This window comes from Camellia sinensis, chromosome 15 (genome assembly GCF_055761805.1).
Source record: "Camellia sinensis isolate YWXY chromosome 15, ASM5576180v1, whole genome shotgun sequence".
Lineage (NCBI taxonomy): Eukaryota > Viridiplantae > Streptophyta > Magnoliopsida > Ericales > Theaceae > Camellia > Camellia sinensis.
This window is the reverse complement of record NC_138975.1, coordinates 134,521,204-134,528,482: the sequence shown is the minus strand read 5'-3', so window position 1 is coordinate 134,528,482 and position 7,279 is coordinate 134,521,204. Positions and strand designations below refer to the sequence as shown.

At 32.8% G+C, this 7,279-nt stretch overlaps 1 long non-coding RNA gene across 1 annotated transcript; it reads right to left on the bottom strand.

Moving 5' to 3' along the window:
- Positions 1–391: 391 nt before the first annotated feature.
- Positions 392–2,129, bottom strand: LOC145813644 (uncharacterized). Its single transcript, XR_014356837.1, has 2 exons — positions 1,736–2,129; positions 392–1,146 (listed from the first exon to the last, which is right to left on the bottom strand). It is a non-coding gene; the product is annotated as an uncharacterized LOC145813644 (long non-coding RNA).
- Between the last annotated feature and the right edge of the window lie 5,150 nt (positions 2,130–7,279).

The window sequence follows — 7,279 nt, the reverse complement described above, 5'->3', positions numbered from 1 at the left end:
TCAAAAGTAGCAATTCAAAACAGAAAATTTATGTAAAAAAAATTATATATAATGACTTGTTAAGTTTTGAGCTTATCACTTTAGATCAGATATATTGTTAAGATGTCTTCAATTACACAATTAACGTTGTCACATTATTTTGGTACAATATTTTGTATAAAAAATTTTAATAAAATAACACTAAAAAAATGTGTTTAGTTCATCGATTTAATAAAATAACATTTTCGTAGTTTTGAGCTTGTCTATAAATATTTGTGTTTTGTCTCTTTTATTGATTAAGAGTACCAATACACATCATAATAATACTTTGAACACATTGAATCATTTTTAAGCTCATTATTGGTTAATAGAACTCAAATCAATTTTCATAAGAAAAGTAAGTTACAGAGAATTTTCTTCTTTTTTTTTTTTTTTTTTGGTTTCCAAAAGAAACTTCATCAACCATCAAGCCCTAAAAAGTTAAACCCATACCACCCAGTCCCAATCACAACCTTCATGATCAAATTGTTTTCCTTTTCTTCTTCTTGTTTTTGTCAGTTTGAGTTTTTCAACAAATTGTTCTGCATCTGAGAATTGCTCTGTATCTGTAAGTGCTGTATGCATGCAATAATCACCCCTCCATTTCTTCTTGGACTGCTTCTGCCTTTTTACATCTTGTCTTCCCCATCTCTACTTTTGATTCTTGGTTAGTGCTCAACCAAAACTATGTAACCAGATGGCTAGCAATTGTGTGGTATACAAATGTTACAGACAAGCTGTGTATTATTTAGATCAAGAGCTAGATGGCAGAGGAACCATAGATTACTTCATTTCCACAAATAAATACACCATTCTGATGGTATTGGGAATCTACTTCCCACCACATTGCCATTAACATGCGATAAAAAAGAAGAATTTTTTTTTTTTAAGAATGTCAAAAAAAATACCCCATGCTTAGCTTAAGCAGAGACAACCACCACTCTCCATCAGCACACCTGGTATGCTGATATTCCATTAAATTGCAGGTATGCTGATGTTTCTGTTGAAGTGCTCTCTATCTGCTTCCAACATAGGAGCTATTTTCTGGTCTAGTCTTTGCATAACAATAAGTAGCTTCTGTACGCTTTCCGTGAGTTCTTCATCGCTCATATTGGTTGCAGCAAGGGTCTGAACATGCACAGCGAAAAAAAATATCAACCACCTTACAAAAAAGAATTGCATTACAATTTTAGTTTTTCCTAGACTCATTAAACATAGCATCTGTTATTACAAGTCCAAATCAATTAATGACACAGCATAACAAACTAACAGAAAAGCCAAGAAATTTGCATAGAAATAAAAATTTGCCTTGATAGTCTGACGTCCAGTGCAAGAAAGGATAACAATCACTATAAATATTTCTTTTTTTTTTTAACTGCAACAAAACAATTTTATTGAAATAAACTACAAATGTTTCTTTATTTTACATAAAATTTGTGGGCTCAAGTTTAACTCCTCCTGAACAAGCTTTACTCCCATCTTCTCCCACATCCAAACAACTATATGGAAAGTCCTTCACTTATTTCGAGTTGACATGAAAATAGTAGCCCTGGCTATTGGGATAAGGCATGAACTAATGTGTGTGAGAAATAAAATAAGGTTTAGAACTATGAAACAAAATATGATTGAGAATCATTAGATGATTTAGTAAAACAATTAGAAACAAGCATGAGCTAGACCCCAAAGTAACCATTCTCACTATCTAGGATAAACGTACCTATAATACGTGGTGATTGTAGACAAATTATAATGACACATTTGGAATAGATCACGTAAAGAAGTGCTCTCTAGGGTTTTGTTGTTGATGAGGAACAATAGAATTAACAAAATACACGATTACAAGCAAACCTGAAATGGGATAAAATATAAAATAAAATAAAAAACAATCCAAATCAAACTAAGCCTTGTGTCTAAAACAAGTGACGCTGGCTACATGAATCTTTTTTGGCCATAGAACACTTGAACAAAAACAAAACCATAATAGACTATCCATTTGCAAAATCATTAAAATAAGCATGAACCAAAAAGATTGGAAACATGATATTGAAGTTGAGGTTTGGATTTCTAGAAAATAAACTTGAAACATAGAATTTAGGAACGGTTCCAAAAGTAGAAAAATCAATGCAGGTTTAAGGAAAAAAAAAATATGATGTTGTTCTTAAAGTACATCAAAATATTCTATCAATCACCCAAAATTTACAGACACTACTATATATCAAAAAAAAAAAAATTTACAGACACTACCAAGTTGATAAAATTACAAAACCACATGTACTATTCTCAAGAGAAACACTTGCCATAAAACTCCACCAACAATTAGCACTTGAATAAAAATAAAAATCAAAACCAAAACCTCTCTATCTTATATGATCATCTATTTTATATAGTCAATGTTCTATATGTAATTATGTGGACACTCTGTTCCTTGGGATGACACTTTGGAAAATTTAAAATCTTCCCAAAATAGTAAAGGGTGCCAACTATTGTTATTCCCAATTTGGATAGTGGTGTTTATGATAGGTTCAACAAGAGAGAGCAACAAAAATAATGGGGATGGTGTGTGTTTGTTTATGTCAGGGGTACTGCAACATTCGTGTCTCTAGCATCAACATGGAAACATGGGACAATGGAAAACTTAAAAGCACCCATACAAATGTTAAGGCAAATATAAGCTTCGAAAGCCATCTACTGAAAAAATAAATAAATTAAAATTAGTTCCCATGGAACACTTTCATATGGCAAGCCATGATCAATAACCTTCAATTGATATTGGAAGGTCTAGATCCCATTGTAACGTAAAATAAAATAAGAAACATAATGCAATTAGGAGGAAGAAAGAACAATTTTAATATTCCATTGATCAATCCCATTTAAGGAATTAAAGGAAAAAAGCATACACCAGTTTCAACAGTTAAACAATTAATTAAATCAAAGAATTATTTCATTAAAGCCCTTCTGAACAAGCTAACGGAGAAGTTGCTTGAGTCAGTCCAACAACCTATCATTCTTAATCAAATCTTCTATAATGCTATGATATATTCTTTATAACAAAAAATGATAAAGCAAGATGCCTTGCAATGTTCTAGAACCTGGAATCCCTCTTACAACATTTTTCTTCGATGGAGTAAAACCAAATGTTTTAGTTCAAGCATATAAACAATAAAATAAAATAAATAAATAGCAAACCAAGAAGATGGTAGCCTTGCAAAATATGGAGTTCAAACCACATTGGTGTTAGTTCAAGCAATGCCAATGTAGCCACAAGGACCAAATCCAAATAGAGTTTTTCAATTTTACTATGATTGACACCTATATGAACATTATCACGCCCAACATAGTATCACAATAATCAATGATAATGCAACCAATGCAGCTTTCTACAAATTGAATCACAATAATCAATGATAATGCAACCAATGCAGCTTTCTACAAATGGAAACTAACAACTAAGGATATTACATATTGCATATGAATGAAACTACTTATATTTTAAAACTCAAACCAAAAATGTAAACAAATACAAAAACACAATTGGGCCATGAAGATCAAAATACAACAACATTTATATTGGGCCATGCAAACCCAACTAAAGTTTTTAAGTGTAAATCCAATTTAGCAAATCCCAAAACAAAAATAAATAAATCTCAAACAAAAAGGTAAACACTAGAGAGAATAGTATAAAATCGTTATCAGTCCCTAAAAGTAAAAATATGGTTCCTAAATACTAGATTAATTAATTAATGTTAACCCTACAGACAAAAATAGTGTAAAATCATTATCAAGTTTGGCAAAAACCCTAGAGTTCCTCATCAAAAACTAAGTCATGGTTTCACTAAACCTCGTTCAAAATTCTAAGATAATTTGGAGAATGAGAGGGAAAAAAATAGGATAAAAATGAAAGTGAATAGAGTTTTTAGTGGAAGGGGAAGGGGAAGGATTTAAGAAATAACCACCAGACCAGAGAGTGAGAGCAAAGGCAAAGGAGATAGAGCATAGAAAGAGACAATATAGCAAGGTTAAACAGTTACTCCGATTGCCTATATTTAACCATTAAACATTTTAATGGCTAAGATGATATTTGAGTAATCTAACAGTTTAGAATTAACGTGCAAAAACTACCCTAGATGAGTAAGAAAACAAGTAACCCACAAATCTTAAATCAAAACAATTGTTGAAAATCTACCCACAACCTAAAATTTATCTAGATGAATAAGAAAATATGAAAAACATGAATTTTGAAGCTAAGAGAGAGGGGGAGTGATTAAGGCCGAATTGTGTAACACTGAGGCCGTTAATTAGGATCTCGTAACTTTACTTACTTGTCAAACTATATATTTTGATAGGTCGTTTCACACACAAAAAATAAACTCTAAACTGTACCAAATTCCTTAAAATAATAGCAAGTCCAAGTATTGATCCACAAAGACAATTGTGAAATTAAACTAATTTAATTATTAAATTCCTAAATTAATTTTGATTGAAGAGATGGTTGATTCATAAACTAATCTAATAATAAATAAAATAATCTAAGAGATAAAAGTAGCAATTATAAATGAAATTGGAATTATTGATTATGGAAAAATCTAGGATAATGAATTCACCACTAATTACATAAATAAGGTTTCAATTTGAAAATCAATTATGTTACAGTTCGAACGAAATAATACTTCGCAACTACAAGCTCGAAGCATTGATTAAGAAAATTATCACGTTCAATGTACGAGCACAAACCATCTCAAGTAGTACAAGTTGTTTGCTCTAAACTAGGGTAGCAACATGACTCATCCCTCGTAGTATGGCTCATCTCATACCTTGAATATAAAAGAATAAAAAATCATTGTATGGAAAGCATTCAACAATCACAGAAAGCAGAATACTTAAAGAGATAATGGAAAATATATATTTGAAACTTCTTAAACACCAAACAATTTGTTCAAACCTTTACATAATCAAAAAACAAAGAGAAAACCCTATTTACTTGGCTAGGGTTTCATCAAAACCCTAGAAAGAGGAGCCTTGCCACTCATGGAGGAGTGAGAAGAAGTAAAAGAAGAAGAACCCTCACTGGAAATTGCCTTGGAGCTTGAGAATCCCCTTTTTCCAAACCCTAGCCTCTTCCTTTCTCTTCGAATTTTCAGAACCCTAATCTAGCCTCTTTTTTTTCTTTTTCTTTTTTTATCTTTTTATACCTCTACAATTTTTCCTCACATTCAAAACGTCATGCACCCTTCCCGAGGTATGGCCGTACGTGTGAGAATTTCCACCGCACGTATGGCGAGGGTTCCGCACATACAGGAATGGACCTCTGCACGTGCGATTTCTTTAGGGTCTGTTTGGTTACGATGGATGGGCCGTACGTACAGGAATGGGCCTCCGCACGTGTATGAAGCATTTTTCTCTACAATTTCTGCATTTTTTCTCATTTTATGCTCCCACTGTGTCCAACTTGATTGACATGCAACATGTATAAAATATATAATTTGACAGACAAGTTGGGTTAAGGGATCCTAATTATCAGCCTCAGTGGTGTACAATTCGGTCTCAATCACATCCCCCAACTTACAACTTTCTAGTCCTTAAGCAAGGAATAAAGAAAGAAAAATAAAATTAAACGAAATCTAGCTACCTTCTCTTTCGTGGGAAGAACGATTGCATTTAGCATATGTAACAAGCCTTTAAGTTACAAAGTTACCCTAAGTGGACGAGTATAGTCTCGTGAGGGTTTTCAAAAATAATACCCACAAACATTGACATATTCACATCTACCCAACAATAATTAATCACACTACATAACTCAAGAATTAACTTATTTGCCACTACAGTGCAATATTAAGATATGATGAGTCATGGAAGGCACAGTAGACAAGCATGAAGGAATCTATTGAGCAAAGATCGCAATTCAATATTACAAAACTTAAGTTCCATGTACTTGTGAATGCTAGTAGACACATCATTAATACCCTCAGTGTAAAGTGCAATCCCTATAACTAGTTAACTGTCTACTATAATAGCCTAATGTAACTCACAACAACACCTAACATATTCAGAAAAAACTAAACTTTTACAACCAAGATTCCCAAATTTTTTTTTGAAAGATTGTGCAATGTCCTAATCTATTAAGCTTTCTAATCAATCCATGTAACAAGCATTGGGCCAATGACTTCCAAACCAGATGGTTTTAGGGCACTAGATGTGAAGACACCCCTGCGAGCTTAATAACGTAAGCTGAAAATGCTACGAATCCGAACAAGTCATTTTCTTTATTTTTCCTTAACTATGCAATGTCTAGGTCCCTTAAGCTTTATAATTAACCCATGTAGCAAGTATTGATTCAATGACTCCCAAACTAGACAATTTTAGGGCACTAGGTGTAGAGACACTCCTACAGGCTTAATAACTAGAGTTAAAGAGGCTACGAATTCAAACAAGTCTTCTTCTTCTTTTTTCTTAATTTTTTCTTCTTTTTTTTTTTTTTTTGAGAATCAAGGCTACTCATTTAGTCTTTTATGCAACCCTAGCAATTATCAATGATGTACACCAGGGATTATAATAGAGAGGTTACCGCTATGATAGTGTGTTTATGTGAAACAAGACATACTCATGATAAGTGTGCTAATACCACAACTACAAGCAATTATTCTAATGCAAACATCACATGCGAGTCTTTACCCAATAAACCCTTTTCATACAAGTCTACTATGTTCTTCAAGTAACATATGCTTATATTACCACCTTACTAGCAACAAGTCAACATTAAGCAAAGTAGTGCAATTAAGTCCAGCAAATACAAATATGAATTATGAATTATAAGCCAAGTAGAAGTACACAAAGGAAAATACCATCATCCCTCCAACTTGAATATGACATTGGCCTCAATGGAAACAAATGCGAAGTAAATATTGAAGAGAGAGAATATTACCAGACATTGTAGGTGCACATCCAGCGAGGCAGATACGAACCAAACGCACACCCATATGCTTCTTTTTTTTGTGTGTGTGTGGTGACTGACATACCACATTGAAAACACACAAAATAATAAATAAATCTAAAATGCTCAGGTTTTCTCCTGAGAAGAGCTAAATTTATTGTCTTCAACCAAATATCAACACAAACTTATTTTCGCATTTTCTTCCAATTTATGAGATATAGGTCCCTGTAATGAAAATAAATCAACTCGTCCAACAGTGTGGGACTAGGTTGTAAATGACTTGTGGGAAGAGGATTCACGGGGTGGAAAAATATGTGTGTGAAAAGTATAGTG